The sequence below is a fragment of the Myxocyprinus asiaticus genome, chromosome 26, assembly GCF_019703515.2.
Source record: "Myxocyprinus asiaticus isolate MX2 ecotype Aquarium Trade chromosome 26, UBuf_Myxa_2, whole genome shotgun sequence".
NCBI lineage: Eukaryota > Metazoa > Chordata > Actinopteri > Cypriniformes > Catostomidae > Myxocyprinus > Myxocyprinus asiaticus.
The window spans coordinates 20,054,573-20,071,172 of record NC_059369.1 but is presented as its reverse complement, the minus strand read 5'-3'; the positions used below and the strand labels follow the sequence as shown (position 1 = coordinate 20,071,172).

At 36.8% G+C, this 16,600-nt stretch overlaps 1 protein-coding gene across 2 annotated transcripts in view; it reads left to right on the top strand.

Moving 5' to 3' along the window:
* mgat4c (mgat4 family member C) overlaps positions 1-16,600 on the top strand; it is a 158,708-nt gene that overhangs the window by 72,050 nt on the left and 70,058 nt on the right. For both annotated transcript variants that reach the window (XM_051657243.1, XM_051657241.1), the window contains exon 2: positions 12,067-12,162. The gene's annotated coding sequence lies outside the window, so the exon portion shown is untranslated. The remainder of the gene's footprint in view (positions 1-12,066; positions 12,163-16,600) is intronic.

The following is a 16,600-nucleotide window of genomic DNA, read 5'->3' as shown; positions in this document are numbered from 1 at the left end:
CCTACAGGCTAAAATAGGTATTAACCAGAGAGAGAGAGAGAGAGAGAGAGAGAGAGAATAGAGATGTGTAAATGCTTTCTACCAATCTAAAACAACTGCAGAAGACACAAGAAAGGATTCTTAGCCACTTATCTTAGTTATTTTCTTGAACATCCATCCATTGTGATGTTCAAAATTGAAGGAAGCAAAGTAGGAAAAAAGGAAGCAAAATGCAACCTAGTCGTTTAGGTTTAGGCATTGGTTAAGAATGAGGATGTCTGTTTTGTTCACCTCTCATTTGATTTTAGATCACAATTGGTTAGGTTTTCGTTAAAGTTTTAGGTAAGGGAAATACGTTTTACTCATAAAAAAAATCTTAAATTCACCTTACAAACCTTGTCTGCTTACAAAATCATTTCACTTTTGTTTGGCACCTCCCAATGGACATATCACTGGGAAACTGCAGCTAAACATGTAATACAGCACAATTTGTTTTGCAAAAATATTGCAATGGTCACGTGAAATTTATGAGATCAGGCTGAAAGTTATTGTATATTGTGGCAGATATATGGTTCTTGTTTCACCTGCAATAAGCATGATTATTAGAAATTCAGTTCCTTGGCTTAATTTAAAGACCTTCCGGGAGTCAAATATAGTGCCTGAGAAAAGTCTTAACTCTTTATCTTGTATCTTCAACGACTGTAACATGGATGGGAATCATAAGGAATTAAAAGATTATGATTATGATTTTACTTAAAGGGATAGTTTACCCAAAAAATTAAAATTCTCATCATTTACTCACCCTCATGCCATCCCAGATGTGTATGACTTTCTTCTTCTTCAGAACACAAATTAAGATTTTTAGAAGAATATTTCAGCTCTGTAGGTACATACTGTAAAATGCAAATGAATGGTGGCCAGAATTCTGAAGATCCACATATCACATAAAAGCAGCATAAAAGTAATCCATACAACTCCAGTGGTTTAATCAATGTCTTTTAAAGCGATCCAATCAGTTTTGGGTGAGAACAGACCAAAATAGAACTCCTTTTTGCCTGTTCCTCTTGCCATCGCAGTCTCTAGGCACGATCATGATTTCAAGCTCGATTACACTTCCTAGTACTTGACGCATGCAGAGTATTAGATGGCGCTATAGTAAGTTTAATCAAGCTTGAAATCATGATCGCCCAAGGAGACTGCAGTCAAGATATATTGTGAAAAAGGGTTGGTTTGCTCTCACCTAAAACTGATTGGATTGCTTCAGAAGACATTGGTTAAAACACTGGAATTGTATGGATTACTTTTATGCTGCCTTTATGTGCTTTTTGGACCTTCTGAGTTCTGGCCACCATTAATTTGCATTGTATGGATCTACAGAGCTGAAATATTCTTCTAAAAATTTTTGTTTGTGTTCAGCAAAAGAAAGAAAGTCATCTGGGATGGCACAAGGGTGAGTAAATGATAAGAGAATTAACATTTTTGGGTGAACTATCCCTTTAATGATACCATTTACATTTCCTTTAGTACTTGAAGAATACTTGGTCCTAAATATACATTTAACAAATATACTGAACAAATCCAAGAGTCATATGTTAAAATTGAGTGTTTGTTATGGGTTATTTTTGAAGGATGCATATGGATTGCATGTGTGGATTTTGACCACATGTTGCACACATGTGAGGACTGGGTATGTAAATTTAGAATTAAACATATCTTATTGAATGATTTATAGCCCAGAGGGTTTTCCTATTAAGTGAACATGTGTAATGAGAAATTATTTTGTTTTAAAGGGGACCTATTATGCAAAATTCACTTTGTTTTGTTTGAACATAAATGTGAGTCGGCAGTGTGTATACACAACCACCCTACAATGTTAAAAGTCCACCCACTCCTCTTTCTTATATTTCTATTAATCAAAAACAGTGTCTAAAAATGACTGGTTTTCGTATCCGCTCTAAAGTGACGTCACTTTAGAGCAGGCCACGCCCATGACTGGTGACGGACTCCACCCTATTATCATAGATCCTCCCCTGAGTGATTGACACACAGTCCGCCATTTTTTTCCGCGCTGGAGCAGCTACAGTGAGAAGAATAATGTCTCAGCTTCGTACGCGTCATAAGTGTTCTGTTGTTGGCTGTAAAAGTGAACAGAGTCTTCATGTACTCCCGGCATCAGAGCCACTGAAGACGCAGTGGACAAGTTTTGTTTTTGAAGAAAATGTGCCCCAAAACATACCAAAATTCATGTATGTTTGTGCAAATCATTTTACACTGGACTGCTTTGTGAATGAGGGTCAATATAAAGCAGGATTTTCAAAATTTTTTACTCTCAAGCATGGATCAGTACCAACTGTTCGTGTTCCAGCTTTATATCCTGAAGAACTATCGCACTTTATATTTTGTGAATGTTTGCAAATCGCCTTTCCGAATGTGCTTGTTAGCTGATTCCACGGCTAATGCAGCTAAAGTTATCATGGTCTCTGATTGTATTCACGGAGACCAGAGCTATGTCGTTATAGCTTGTTTGCACATGACGTAATGTCACTGCGTTGCTGTGGTGTGAAATGCAGATGGAGGGCAGGAAGTGATTTTCTACTTAAGAAGCACTATCACATACTCAAAATGTCTATGTTTTGCGTCGTTTACGGTTGCTCATACATATATGGCTGAACTCCGGTATTTACGGTGTCAGTCATATTGGTTCTGATTTGTTGTTGCTATAGTATCCGAAGCACGAGCTGTAAAGGCATAGCCCTCTTCCGGAAAGGGGGCGGGGAGCAACAGCTCATTTGCATTTAAAGAGACACACGAAAACAGCGTGTTTTTGATTCCACCCAAAAAGAGGCATTTACAACATGGTATAATAAATGATCCATGTGGTATTATGAGCTGAAACTTCACAGACACATTCTGGGGACACCTGAGACTTATATGACATCTTGTAAAAAGGGGCATAATAGGTCTCCTTTAAACTGTCCTTAAAGCCTGGTTAAAAAAAGCATAAAATGCTTTGAGTGATTTAAGCAAGTGTTAAATGCATAAAAGGCTGTGAATATTATAAACATGTATTAAGATGATGTAGCTGAAGCATATGGGTAGGCTAATGCCCTTTTTGTATTTTTATTTGGATATTAGCCTCTACTGTATTCAGGGTTGGGAGGGTTACTTTTGAAATGTATTCCACTACAGATTACAGAATACATGCTGTAAAATGTAATTTGTAACATATTCCGTTAGATTACTCAAGGTCAGTAACGTATTCTAAATACTTTGGATTACTTCTTCAGCACTGGTAGATTTTTTTAACTTGTTTTGACTATAAAAACTCTGCCAGTACAGTAAGACAAAATACACATGTTAAAAATACATTCTCTGAAAAATATCTTATGCAGTGTTGTTTCTAAAACAAGATAAATCAAACTGATTTTGTTTTAAGGATTTTTAGATATTTTTACAAGAAAACAATAAAACAATTATTATCAAGAATACGATTTTTGCCCTAATATCAAAGGTCTTAAATTATGATCCAACGTGAATTCTCTTGATAAAAAATATGATCGTGCCTGGTAACATGTGCATGTAAAATGGCTAGAAATAGCATTTTAGCTTAGCGTAAAGCTGACAATTTACACAAGGTTTATTTATATTTCTTGTGCTCCAAACTTATTTCAAACTTAATCCTCTGTCTGCTCGTAGGAATGTAATACATCATAAGAAAGTGTTTCATAGCTGTTCAAATGCACTTTGGATTGCATCATTTATATGTATACATTTTTCCATCTGAAAGGACTAAATATTAAATGAAACAAATGACAATAAAATGCAAAGTAATCTCTTCAGTAATCAAAATACTTTTTGAATGTAACTGTATTCTAATTACCAATGATTTAAATTGTAACTGTAGTGGAATACAGTTACTTATATTTTGTATTTTAAATACGTAATCCCGTTACATGTATTTCGTTACTCCCCAAACCTGACCATATTTCATTTCCGTATTAAATTTTTTTGGAGTTCATTACCGTATTTCATTTTTGTATTTCATTTCACTTTTATATATATATATATATATATATGGCCCCATCAACTTTTTTTTATTTTATTTGTATATTTTTTCACAGCCATCAGAAAACAAGATATTTTTGTATCCTGTTCAACCAACCGGGTATATATGGTAACATATTTATTTATTTATCTATTTATTTATTAAGAACCATTTATTGCAACAAAACTCCATTTGGAATGTGTACAGGTGCATCTCAATAAATTAGAATGTCGTGGAAAAGTTCATTTATTTCAGTAATTCAACTCAAATTGTGAAACTCGTGTATTAAATAAATTCAATGCACACAGACTGAAGTAGTTTAAGTCTTTGATTCTTTTAATTGTGATGATTTTGGCTCACATTTAACAAAAACCCACCAATTCACTATCTCAAAAAATTAGAATACATCATAAGACCAATAAAAAAAAACATTTTTAGTGAATTGTTGGCCTTCTGGAAAGTATGTTCATTTACTGTATTTGTACTCAATACTTGGTAGGGGCTCCTTTTTGCTTTAATTACTGCCTCAATTCGGTGTGGCATGGAGGTGATCAGTTTGTGGCACTGCTGAGGTGGTATGGAAGCCAGGTTTCTTTGACAGTGGCCTTCAGCTCATCTGCATTTTTTTGGTCTCTTGTTTCTCATTTTCCTCTTGACAATACCCCGTAGATTCTCTATGGGGTTCAGGTCTGGTGAGTTTGCTGGCCAGTCAAGCACACAAACACCATTGGTGTCATTTAACCAACTTTTGGTGCTTTTGGCAGTGTGGGCAGGTGCCAAATCCTGCTGGAAAATGAAATCAGCATCTTTAAAAAGCTGGTCAGCAGAAGGAAGCATGAAGTGCTCCAAAATTTCTTGGTAAACGGGTGCAGTGACTTTGGTTTTCAAAAAACACAATGGACCAACACCAGCAAATGACATTGCACCCCAAATCATCACAGACTGTGGAAACTTAACACTGGACTTCAAGCAACTTGGGCTATGAGCTTCTCCACCCTTCCTCCAGACTCTAGGACCTTGGTTTCCAAATGAAATACAAAACTTGCTCTCATCTGAAAAGAGGACTTTGGACCACTGGGCAACAGTCCAGTTCTTCTTCTCCTTAGCCCAGGTAAGACGCCTCTGACGTTGTCTGTGGTTCAGGAGTGGCTTAACAAGAGGAATACGACAACTGTAGCCAAATTCCTTGACACGTCTGTGTGTGGTGGCTCTTGATGCCTTGACCCCAGCCTCAGTCCATTCCTTGTGAAGTTCACCCAAATTCTTGAATCGATTTTGCTTGACAATCCTCATAAGGCTGCGGTTCTCTCGGTTGGTTGTGCATCTTTTTCTTCCACACTTTTTCCTTCCACTCAACTTTCTGTTAACATGCTTGGATACAGCACTCTGTGAACAGCCAGCTTCTTTGGCAATGAATGTTTGTGGCTTACCCTCCTTGTGAAGGGTGTCAATTACAGGTGCATCTCAATAAATTAGAATGTCGTGGAAAAGTTCATTTATTTCAGTAATTCAACTCAAATTGTGAAACTCGTGTATTAAATAAATTCAGTGCACACAGACTGAAGTAGTTTAAGTCTTTGGTTCTTTTAATTGTGATGATTTTGGCTCACATTTAACAAAAACCCACCAATTCACTATCTCAAAAAATTAGAATATGGTGACATGCCAATCAGCTAATCAACTCAAAACACCTGCAAAGGTTTCCTGAGCCTTTAAAATGGTCTCTCAGTTTGGTTCACTAGGCTACACAATCATGGGGAAGACTGCTGATCTGACAGTTGTCCAGAAGACAATCATTGACACCCTTCACAAGGAGGGTAAGCCACAAACATTCATTGCCAAAGAAGCTGGCTGTTCACAGAGTGCTGTATCCAAGCATGTTAACAGAAAGTTGAGTGGAAGGAAAAAGTGTGGAAGAAAAAGATGCACAACCAACGAGAGAACCGCAGCCTTATGAGGATTGTCAAGCAAAATCGATTCAAGAATTTGGGTGAACTTCACAAGGAATGGACTGAGGCTGGGGTCAAGGCATCAACCACACACAGACATGTCAAGGAATTTGACTACAGTTGTCGTATTCCTCTTGTTAAGCCACTCCTGAACCACAGACAACGTCAGAGGCGTCTTACCTGGGCTAAGGAGAAGAAGAACTGGACTGTTACCCAGTGGTCCAAAGTCCTCTTTTCAGATGAGAGCAAGTTTTGTATTTCATTTGGAAACCAAGGTCCTAGAGTCTGGAGGAAGGGTGGAGAAGCTCATAGCCCAAGTTGCTTGAAATCCAGTGTTAAGTTTCCACAGTCTGTGATGATTTGGGGTGCAATGTCATCTGCTGGTGTTGGTCCATTGTGTTTTTTGAAAACCAAAGTCACTGCACCCGTTTACCAAGAAATTTTGGAGCACTTCATGCTTCCTTCTGCTGACCAGCTTTTTAAAGATGCTGATTTCATTTTCCAGCAGGATTTGGCACCTGCCCACACTGCCAAAAGCACCAAAAGTTGGTTAAATGACCATGGTGTTGGTGTGCTTGACTGGCCAGCAAACTCACCAGACCTGAACCCCAAAGAGAATCTATGGGATATTGTCAAGAGGAAAATGAGAAACATGAGACCAAAAAATTCAGATGAGCTGAAGGCCACTGTCAAAGAAACCTGGGCTTCCATACCACCTCAGCAGTGCCACAAACTGATCACCTCCATGTCATGCTGAATTGAGGCAGTAATTAAAGCAAAATGAGCCCCTACCAAGTATTGAGTACATATACAGTAAATGAACATACTTTCCAGAAGGCCAACAATTCACTAAAAATGTTTTTTTTATTGGTCTTATGATGTATTCTAATTTTTTGAGATAGTGAATTGGTGGGTTTTTGTTAAATGTGAGCCAAAATCATCACAATTAAAAGAACCAAAGACTTAAACTACTTCAGTCTGTGTGCATTGAATTTATTTAATACACGAGTTTCACAATTTGAGTTGAATTACTGAAATAAATGAACTTTTCCACGACATTCTAATTTATTGAGATGCACCTGTATATGGAAAATGGGATATTATTCCCACCAAAGTTGAAAACATGTTAGTTATTTTGAATCATTTTCAACTACAACACATCTGTGGCCCAGACAAAAATGTTGCTTTCAGAGGCTTTATATAGAGTTAGGATGAAAATAAGGTGTATTTCTAACTGTTCTGAGACCAGTGCAGACAGACAGCACACTGGAGGTTAAGTCATTCACTAAATAGGGAGCAAGGGTACATCCTATAACTTTCTATGCAGCGAAGCGCATTCACTCCTAAAATCCGAACTAAAGTTCCGTTTCAGGCTCCAGATGATGTTTGGACCACTCAACATGTTTGGCTAACATGGGACAATGGTAATCAGTACTTAGATTCAGAATTTTATAATGCACAAATTTAATTTTATCATGGTTGGCAGTGATTTGATAATGCTGGCCATTACTTTTAATCAGAATTATTTATTCAGCTTTATAGAAAATCAGCTGTAATGTCTGTAATGTCTCAAAAACATGAATAACCAACACTCCTGGAAACATCATAAACTATTTGATGAAAAAAATCAGACTTTCTATAGCTTGGTATTACTTTTTGCTTGTTTATTAGGTGCTACTAGTTACAAATAAAAAAGGGAAATGGAAAATGCACACAGCAGTCACATGGGGGTCTTAGGAGGTTAAGTCTAACAAGCCATAAGTACAAATATTACAGTAACAGTTCTCACTTCATTTCGAGTTGAAGATGATGAAACAAGATGATTGTAACTTCTGGTTCAATGATGAACTGCTCTGACTCAATGAGTGAGTATTTGACATATTCATATTCAAGACTAAGTCTTTTTGACCTTTTCATTAAAAAGAACCAGCTCAAAAGGTCATATGTTGGACCATCTTTGTCTCACTGTATGTTTGTTGAAGGATGCAGGTGTTTGAACACTGTTTAATGAACCAAATGTCTTGAAATGAAAAACAAATTGAAATGGTTCTAAAAAAGAAAATGGAACTGGTTCTCAGTTTCCAACCACATGACCAACCTGCAACTATGTACATCTAATTGCTCAATTACCCCAAAATCTGAAACCTAGGAATTAAGGAAAACTGTAGTTGAAACTTATTGAATGTGATGAGCAACTATAGGGTTTTTTTTTTTTTTTTCATCCCAAGGTTGCAGTTTCTCTTATTCGGCTGAAAATAATAAAACCATCTCCCTCTAGGGCAATGTAAACAGAGAGCTCATAAAAAACTGCAAAATGATTTAAACTATCAAACCCTTTAAAAATAAATAAATAATGGATTTGAAGATATTGTCTTTTCTGCAAACTGGGCAAATATCAATATTGATTTACAAATCTCCCAATAGCAAGGTCCAAAGCTAATTAAAGCCAAACAGTATGAAAACAAATCATATGAAGATTAGAGTGTGTATTCAGAGAGTTAATTATGTCAGAACTGTTTCTCCTTATAAGACACACAAGTTTATCTCTTCTTGAACTCGTTTACTCTGTTCCAAAACCTAGTGATCTGCAAATGTAGGCAGTAGGATTGTCATGATAACAAAATGTCAGTAGTCGGTACCCAATACCAGTAAAATTTTAAAGATTCTCGATACCACTTTTGATACAAAAAAAAAAAAAAAAAAAAAAAAGGTAATTTGCAATTAAACACTCTTTCAGCCTATTTTAAAGAAGTTAAATGTATCAATGTAAATAATACATTTTAACTATTGCATTTTTCCTCAAAGAGTTTCTCAATTAAGTCAACATACAGGTTTTAAGTATGAAATCTATGAAACCCTATGAAATCAAATCCCCCCCCCCCCCCCCCCCCATCCTATTCTGACTGATATCTGTATGAATCCAGGGTATGCGGTTTATATACTTTTATAGAGTGCAAAAGGCCATGGGTGGATTCTTTTTGTGATGAACTGGAAAACACATGGTGAGGAATGCTTAATCCAGGATTAGTGAAGAGACTGTCAGATGACAGATGCTGTGACAATGTCTACACTAACAAGTGCCTGCAACCCTGGATTTTGTCATCGCTGTCCCGACTTCATTCAAGGAAGATAGATGATTTGATTTGTTATCATCCTAATTATTGTGATTTTGGAACTCCGTATATTTGTGCAGTTAGAATGTACTTTTTAAGTCAGTCTTGCTCTCTAATGAAATGTGGCTATTTCAGCTCTGCGTATTACCCACCTGATCCTTAAAAACTCATCCCCCATTAAGAGTGGGCTGTGGGGACATGTCGATAAAGATTATTTTATCCCCACCACTTTGGAGCTTGCACAAAAGATGTACATTATGTAATACAAAAGAAGCATCTCCATTTCTTGCCAAATTTTGAAAGGTTTAAAGGCAGAAATGTGATGCTTATATTATACTTTTGTTAAAATTCATGAATTATTTGAGCTGTAAAAATTTTTAAATCAGCGTTTACTGGGATTACAGGGTTTACAGTGTTACTATGTTGTCATGGCAATTTTGCAAAATTGGATATAGCTTTACACAGAAAAGGTTAGTAAGCAATTCTATCCCACTAAAATCATATTAACATAAATTTTGTTTACTTTTTGTGCTTATACTTTTGAAACTGAGTATTTTAAAATTTACGGATTGGCCCCATTCACTTCCATTGTAAGTGCCTCACTGTAACCCAGGAAAGTAAAGTCAAAATAATTTTTGTGCCCTCCCCTGTGGTAAATGACAATATGTCACAAATTCTAGCGATTGTGCTTAACTTGCATTGAACTTAGAAAATGATCATGACTACTATTTAAGAAAACAGTAAAAGATCATGATGAATTATTTGTGCATTACCTACTGTAGTTAATATTCATGAGTTAAGCCTTTGCCATTTCGAGAGGTCATCAGCAATATTTCTGCTTAACAGCTGTCCCTACCACTTTTTTAAAAAGTGACACCCATGCTAAACTCGGCCACGGTATAACTTTTCAAAGAAATGTGGGTAAAATTTATTGAGAGAAACAAGTCTACAGTCTCCAAGGCAGGAAGCCGCTTTCATTTAAAAGGACAAATTGACCCTGAAAAGGAAGTGAGCTAATTCTTTGGCCTCCTTTAAGGTGTTTTATCTGAAGAGCTACATTAGTTTCCATTTGCGGTTGGTCAGGACCGACGAAGCGACGGCCATTGGAAAGGGCCTTAGTGCTTATCCTGCCTGTCTACATGGCTGGTGCCAGCTCAAGCCATCCTTTTGTCTCACCACTGACTGAGAACACACCATTAACAGAGCCACAGCTTGACAAGAAAAATGAAGAGAGCTATTTTCTGTGGCCTCGAGTGCCAGGCTGAATAATGAGCAGACATTCTTTCTCTCTTCCCCCTCCATGGATTCACTCCTCCCTGTGAAGACCCAGTCAGAGAAGAGTGTTTCTGTCTCTTCTTCTCTCTCTCTCTCTCTCTCTTCCAGTGCCCTGATCTGTGACTTCTTTTCCTATAAAACCAGGGCAGAAACAGACTGTGTGTGCACATCACATTTAGGATTTCAGATAGATGAATTGGATAAAATAATGTCTAGATCTGTCTTTATGTCTCTGATTTTGAATTCTATTTTTAGAATTTGAGGATCAGAAATTCTGCATTCGGAATGTGCCAAACATTCATACAGTACTTGAATCAAAGTAGGCGTCTAAGATTCATTTTACTGTGATAAGATTCTTTTCATTGAGTTGTTGCTGCATAAGCTCTTAAAGTTGATGTAGATGATTTGTAGGTTGATTTCACCTAAAAAAAGTAACGTGTATTTCAAAACATTACTGTTTGTTTAAAATCTCTATAATATCTCAATGTTTTGATAGGGGCACAGACACACATTTTTTGCAATTTTCGGGGGGATCAAAATAAGAATGGCTTACTTATAGATGTGTCTGCATATTAAGCTGTTGTAGGAAAATATTGTTAACATTCCAAAAATTACACATTGTCTTTATGTCTGCTCACCTTTGAAAGAAAAACCCCTTAGCAACAAATACAGTATATCCTTTTGGCATTCAGATGGAGTCTAATGTATACATGCTATAAGTACTGCAAAGGTTATAACACAACAGCACACACACACACACGTTGGTGCAGCTATCATTATGAGGACTCTCCATAGACAAAGATTTTTATACTGTACGAACTATAGATTTTGTCCCCTAACCCTACACCTAAACCTAACCCTACCCATGGGGACACTAGAAATGTCCTCATAAACCACATTTATAGCATAATACCCTTGTAATTACCAGTTTGTAATCTTGTAAATAAAAAAAATGTCCTCGTAAACCACCCAAACCCGCCACACACACACACACACACACACACACACACGCGCGCATATACATTCTAACAAAATGAAGAGGGTATTAGTCAGATCCTGCAGTATATTCTTAAAGAGGCTGTGTTCCCTGCAGACCTCTCTTCCCCTACCCTTGAGTGCTAATAAAATGATGCAAGGACCCGTCTGCTGTGCAGGCAGCGTGAATTCACAGCCGGAGTGCGACCACTGAACTGCCGTGGGTGTTTTTTCCTCCTAGTGTTCGCATTAGCCCATGTGTACAGATGTCTGAATGTGTTCAAATGCAAATTTGCTTTTGTGTCTGTGAACATGAATGCAGCTGTTTGTCTCTTTCTCTTGTGTAAACATGTTTTTTGAGCTACTATTTGTGTTCAAGCCTCTGAATGAGTTGGGATATGAGTACATGAGGGGAAGGCAACAGCAGCAGTAATAGTTCAGCTGGCTGTGTGCTTGGGCATGGGGTTTGTGATATATGGTTATGGCCCTTTATCGAGAGCCAATTAGGCCTCTACTGTGTGTGAGGACTGTGAAATCCCATAATGCACTTTTGTGCATGCAGAGAGAATACTTTGACGTTTCATATGAGCTCCTCTCCCCTGAGCACCCATAGTTACCTCCTCCAATGAGGAAAGAATCAGAAATAGAATTCTCAACAGGAGGATTTGGTAGCTCATGTTTACTCGCGGCTGCAAATGAGCAATGTTCTTGTCTCCTGTTTGTTTCACAGAGATAACAAACAAGTGGTTTTCTATGGATTCATTAATTGCCACCCTGTCAAACCCCACAGTGCCTTCCAACAAACACATCTGAGTGCTGCAAACAGGTAAGTGCCATTTAAATGTATTTATTTGTTTGTTTGTTTGTTTTTTGGTCCATGCTTTTTTGTTAATTTGAATTTGAATAGAATTGTCACTTAATTGAATTTGAAATTTGTACAGACAGCTCTCCCTGTATTACACCCCAACCATATTTCTTTAATCATTGTCTTTGGCTGCAAGTCAGACCACAAGAATTTTAATCAGGATGTGTATCCATATTCTGACCATGTAAGCATCATGTAAACAGAACACATCACCTGAATGCCATAACCTGATTAAGCTAATATTCTAGTATCTAGAAATCTGACTGAGACCGCTGACATATGCCTGTATCAATCAGAATTTTATTCTGTTTTTCAGAATATCCACCTTAAATGAACATTCATATTGATGTATATCTGTACATGTCCAACTGAAGGTAATTTTGTGAAAGTTGTGAAAAGTCAAGCTATGAAAAGAAGCACATGTTTTTGGAGTCAGGATTTCTTACATTTTACAAACATTAAAAGAAACAGCATGGCCTACATTTGTAAGAGTCTCATGGGATAAATTTTGGAATTTGTCACACTCTTTAGTGCTATTGTGAGAACATCCATGAGAATTAACGAGTTCATAAAATTACTGTATAAAATTGTCAAAATGCTTCATAAAAATGGCAAGATCATCTCCAGTATTTCCTGAAAAGAACAGCAGGAAAAGAATGTGCATGTCTTGGTTTATTCAGAATATGCTATTAATCTGTATACAGGAATATTCCAGTAGTGAGGCATATAAATGTAGTATTATTATTATTATTATTATTATTATTATTATTATTATTATTATTATGTTATTTATTATTATTTTAATTTTTTATAGAATAAAGGCTTAACCAGTATTTACTGAAAAAAAAATCAAGAAAAGAATGTGCATGTTTTTGGTTTATTTGGAATATGCTATTAAAGGAATATTCCAGGTTCAATGCACATTAAGTAAGCTCAGTCAAGCTCAGCTGTTTATGGTGTCATGTTGATTACCACAAAAAATGTATATTTAAATTTCGACTCACCCTCATTTAAAAAAACGAGATACATTAAGGCACTTGCAATGGAAGTGAATGGTTCAAATCCATAAATGCAAAAATACACACTATTTTAAAAAATATAGCTACAAGATATAAACATTATACATGTTAACATGATTTTAGTGTGATAAAATAGCTTATTAACCTTTTGTGTGTAGAATTATATCCAATACCAGGATTACAAGATTTTGTTGGCAACAAAGTTGTAATATTGGATATAACTTTACACAATTAAGGCTACTTGATATTGTGTGTATTTTAGCATTTATGGGCTGGCCCCATTCACTGTTTTTTTTATTTATTTATTTTTTTACATTTTTGTGGAAATCAACATTATGCTGCAAATTCTGTTAATTGATCTTAACTTGTATTGAACCCGGAATATTCATTTAACATGTGTAAAGGCATATTACAATAGTAGAGCATGTAAATGTTTTTTTTTTTTTTTTTTTTTGTGGCTTAACCAGAAGATAGACCTTTATCTGTAAGTTAAATGCATGTAAATACGATTATTGTCATTTACAAAAGCGAGATGTCAAAGAGACCAGAAGATCTGCTGTTTTGTTGAACCAAGCACAGGCTTTTTATCTTTTTAAACCCTGGCAACAATAGCAGCATGTCTGACCTCTTTTCTGATGCTGATTAACATGGTATTTCAGCTGACATTAAACATGGTACTGTAATTACACTAAAAGGTAACAGAAAGGTAATGCAGGAAAAGGGTCTTTTCGAGAGATGCTCTGATATACTTTTTAAACTCCATAGTCAGGTTAAGTGGTGGACACTTTCAGATATGCAAAAGCTTTGAGATAAGGCATTGGTGGTAAAGGACACAGTCAACTATTTATAGCAGCCATTAACTTTTCCATATAAGGAATTTTTGTGAGATCTTGTCTCTAAAGTCTTAAAACAGTACATTATTTCAAAACATTTTATATACCCTGAGCAATTCCTTAGCGGTTTAACATGTAGATATAGCCTGCATTTTAAAGAAGTTTGCTGAGATAAACCAGTTATTCTGTGAATGGGCAAATTTGCTTTTAATTTCAGTTGCTGTAGCTCATGTGGCACAAGCAATACCATTATCATGGGTTTGATTCCCAAGGAACAACCGATAATATATGCAGTGTAAGTTGCTTTGGATAAAAGTATCTGCCAAATGAATAAAATGTAAGTTTTAAGTGATCTATATTCATATTTTCCACAGTTTGGACATACATTAGCTGTTCATTCTCTTTAGATGGATAATTCCATTTTACTTTTAACTAACAAATACATCAAATACACACACATTCAGTAGATTTCAGAGAGGAGTGAGCTGTGGTTGACTAATGAATGATAGGCACTTGAAACTGTGGAGAATGTACAGATGTACAGCTGGCAGAGGAAAACACTGATGTGAGTGAACATTAAAGATTCATTCAAACAGCTGTTCCTTATCAAGGAGAGCACAATCCACCACCATGTGCTCTGATTCTAAAGCAGGAGAGTGATGGAAGCAAGGGTGAAAGTTCTCCTAGAGCTCATAGTATTACACCAGCAGTTGAGTCAGCAATGATATCTGACAGCCAGGATGTGTCTCCAGTGATTGAAAGGTTTACCTCATATGGCAAAACTCCTTTTTAAATTTAAAGGAATAGTTCACCCAAAAAATGAAAATTGTCTCATGATTTACTGACCCTAATGCCATCCCAGATGTGTATGACTTTCTTTCTTCAGCAGAACACAAATGAAGATTTTTAGAAGAATATCTCAGCTCTGTTGGTCTACGCATTGCAAGTGTACAGGTGCATCTCAATAAATTAGAATGTCGTGGAAAAGTTCATTTATTTCAGTAATTCAACTCAAATTGTGAAACTCGTGTATTAAATAAATTCAATGCACACAGACTGAAGTAGTTTAAGTCTTTGATTCTTTTAATTGTGATGATTTTGGCTCACATTTAACAAAAACCCACCAATTCACTATCTCAAAAAATTAGAATACATCATAAGACCAATAAAAAAAAACATTTTTAGTGAATTGTTGGCCTTCTGGAAAGTATGTTCATTTACTGTATATGTACTCAATACTTGGTAGGGGCTCCATTTTGCTTTAATTACTGCCTCAATTCGGCGTGGCATGGAGGTGATCAGTTTGTGGCACTGCTGAGGTGGTATGGAAGCCAGGTTTCTTTGACAGTGGCCTTCAGCTCATCTGCATTTTTTTGGTCTCTTGTTTCTCATTTTCCTCTTGACAATACCCCATAGATTCTCTATGGGGTTCAGGTCTGGTGAGTTTGCTGGCCAGTCAAGCACACCAACACCATGGTCATTTAACCAACTTTTGGTGCTTTTGGCAGTGTGGGCAGGTGCCAAATCCTGCTGGAAAATGAAATCAGCATCTTTAAAAAGGTGGTCAGCAGAAGGAAGCATGAAGTGCTCCAAAATTTCTTGGCAAATGGGTGCAGTGACTTTGGTTTTCAAAAAACACAATGGACCAACACCAGCAGATGACATTGCACCCCAAATCATCACAGACTGTGGAAACTTAACACTGGACTTCAAGCAACTTGAAGCAGCTATGAGCTTCTCCACCCTTCCTCCAGACTCTAGGACCTTGGTTTCCAAATGAAATACAAAACTTGCTCTCATCTGAAAAGAGGACTTTGGACCACTGGGCAACAGTCCAGTTCTTCTTCTCCTTAGCCCAGGTAAGACGCCTCTGACGTTGTCTGTGGTTCAGGAGTGGCTTAACAAGAGGAATACGACAACTGTAGCCAAATTCCTTGACACGTCTGTGTGTGGTGGCTCTTGATGCCTTGACCCCAGCCTCAGTCCATTCCTTGTGAAGTTCACCCAAATTCTTGAATCGATTTTGCTTGACAATCCTCATAAGGCTGCGGTTCTCTCGGTTGGTTGTGCATCTTTTTCTTCCACACTTTTTCCTTCCACTCAACTTTCTGTTAACATGCTTGGATACAGCACTCTGTGAACAGCCAGCTTCTTTGGCAATGAATGTTTGTGGCTTACCCTCCTTGTGAAGGGTGTCAATGATTGTCTTCTGGACAACTGTCAGATCAGCAGTCTTCCCCATGATTGTGTAGCCTAGTGAACCAAACTGAGAGACCATTTTGAAGGCTCAGGAAACCTTTGCAGGTGTTTTGATTTGATTAGCTGATTGGCATGTCACCATATTCTAATTTTTTGAGATAGTGAATTGGTGGGTTTTTGTTAAATGTGAGCCAAAATCATCACAATTAAAAGAACCAAAGACTTAAACTACTTCAGCCTGTGTGCATTGAATTTATTTAATACACGAGTTTCACAATTTGAGTTGAATTACTGAAATAAATGAACTTTTCCACGACATTCTAATTTATTGAGATGCACCTGTATGTT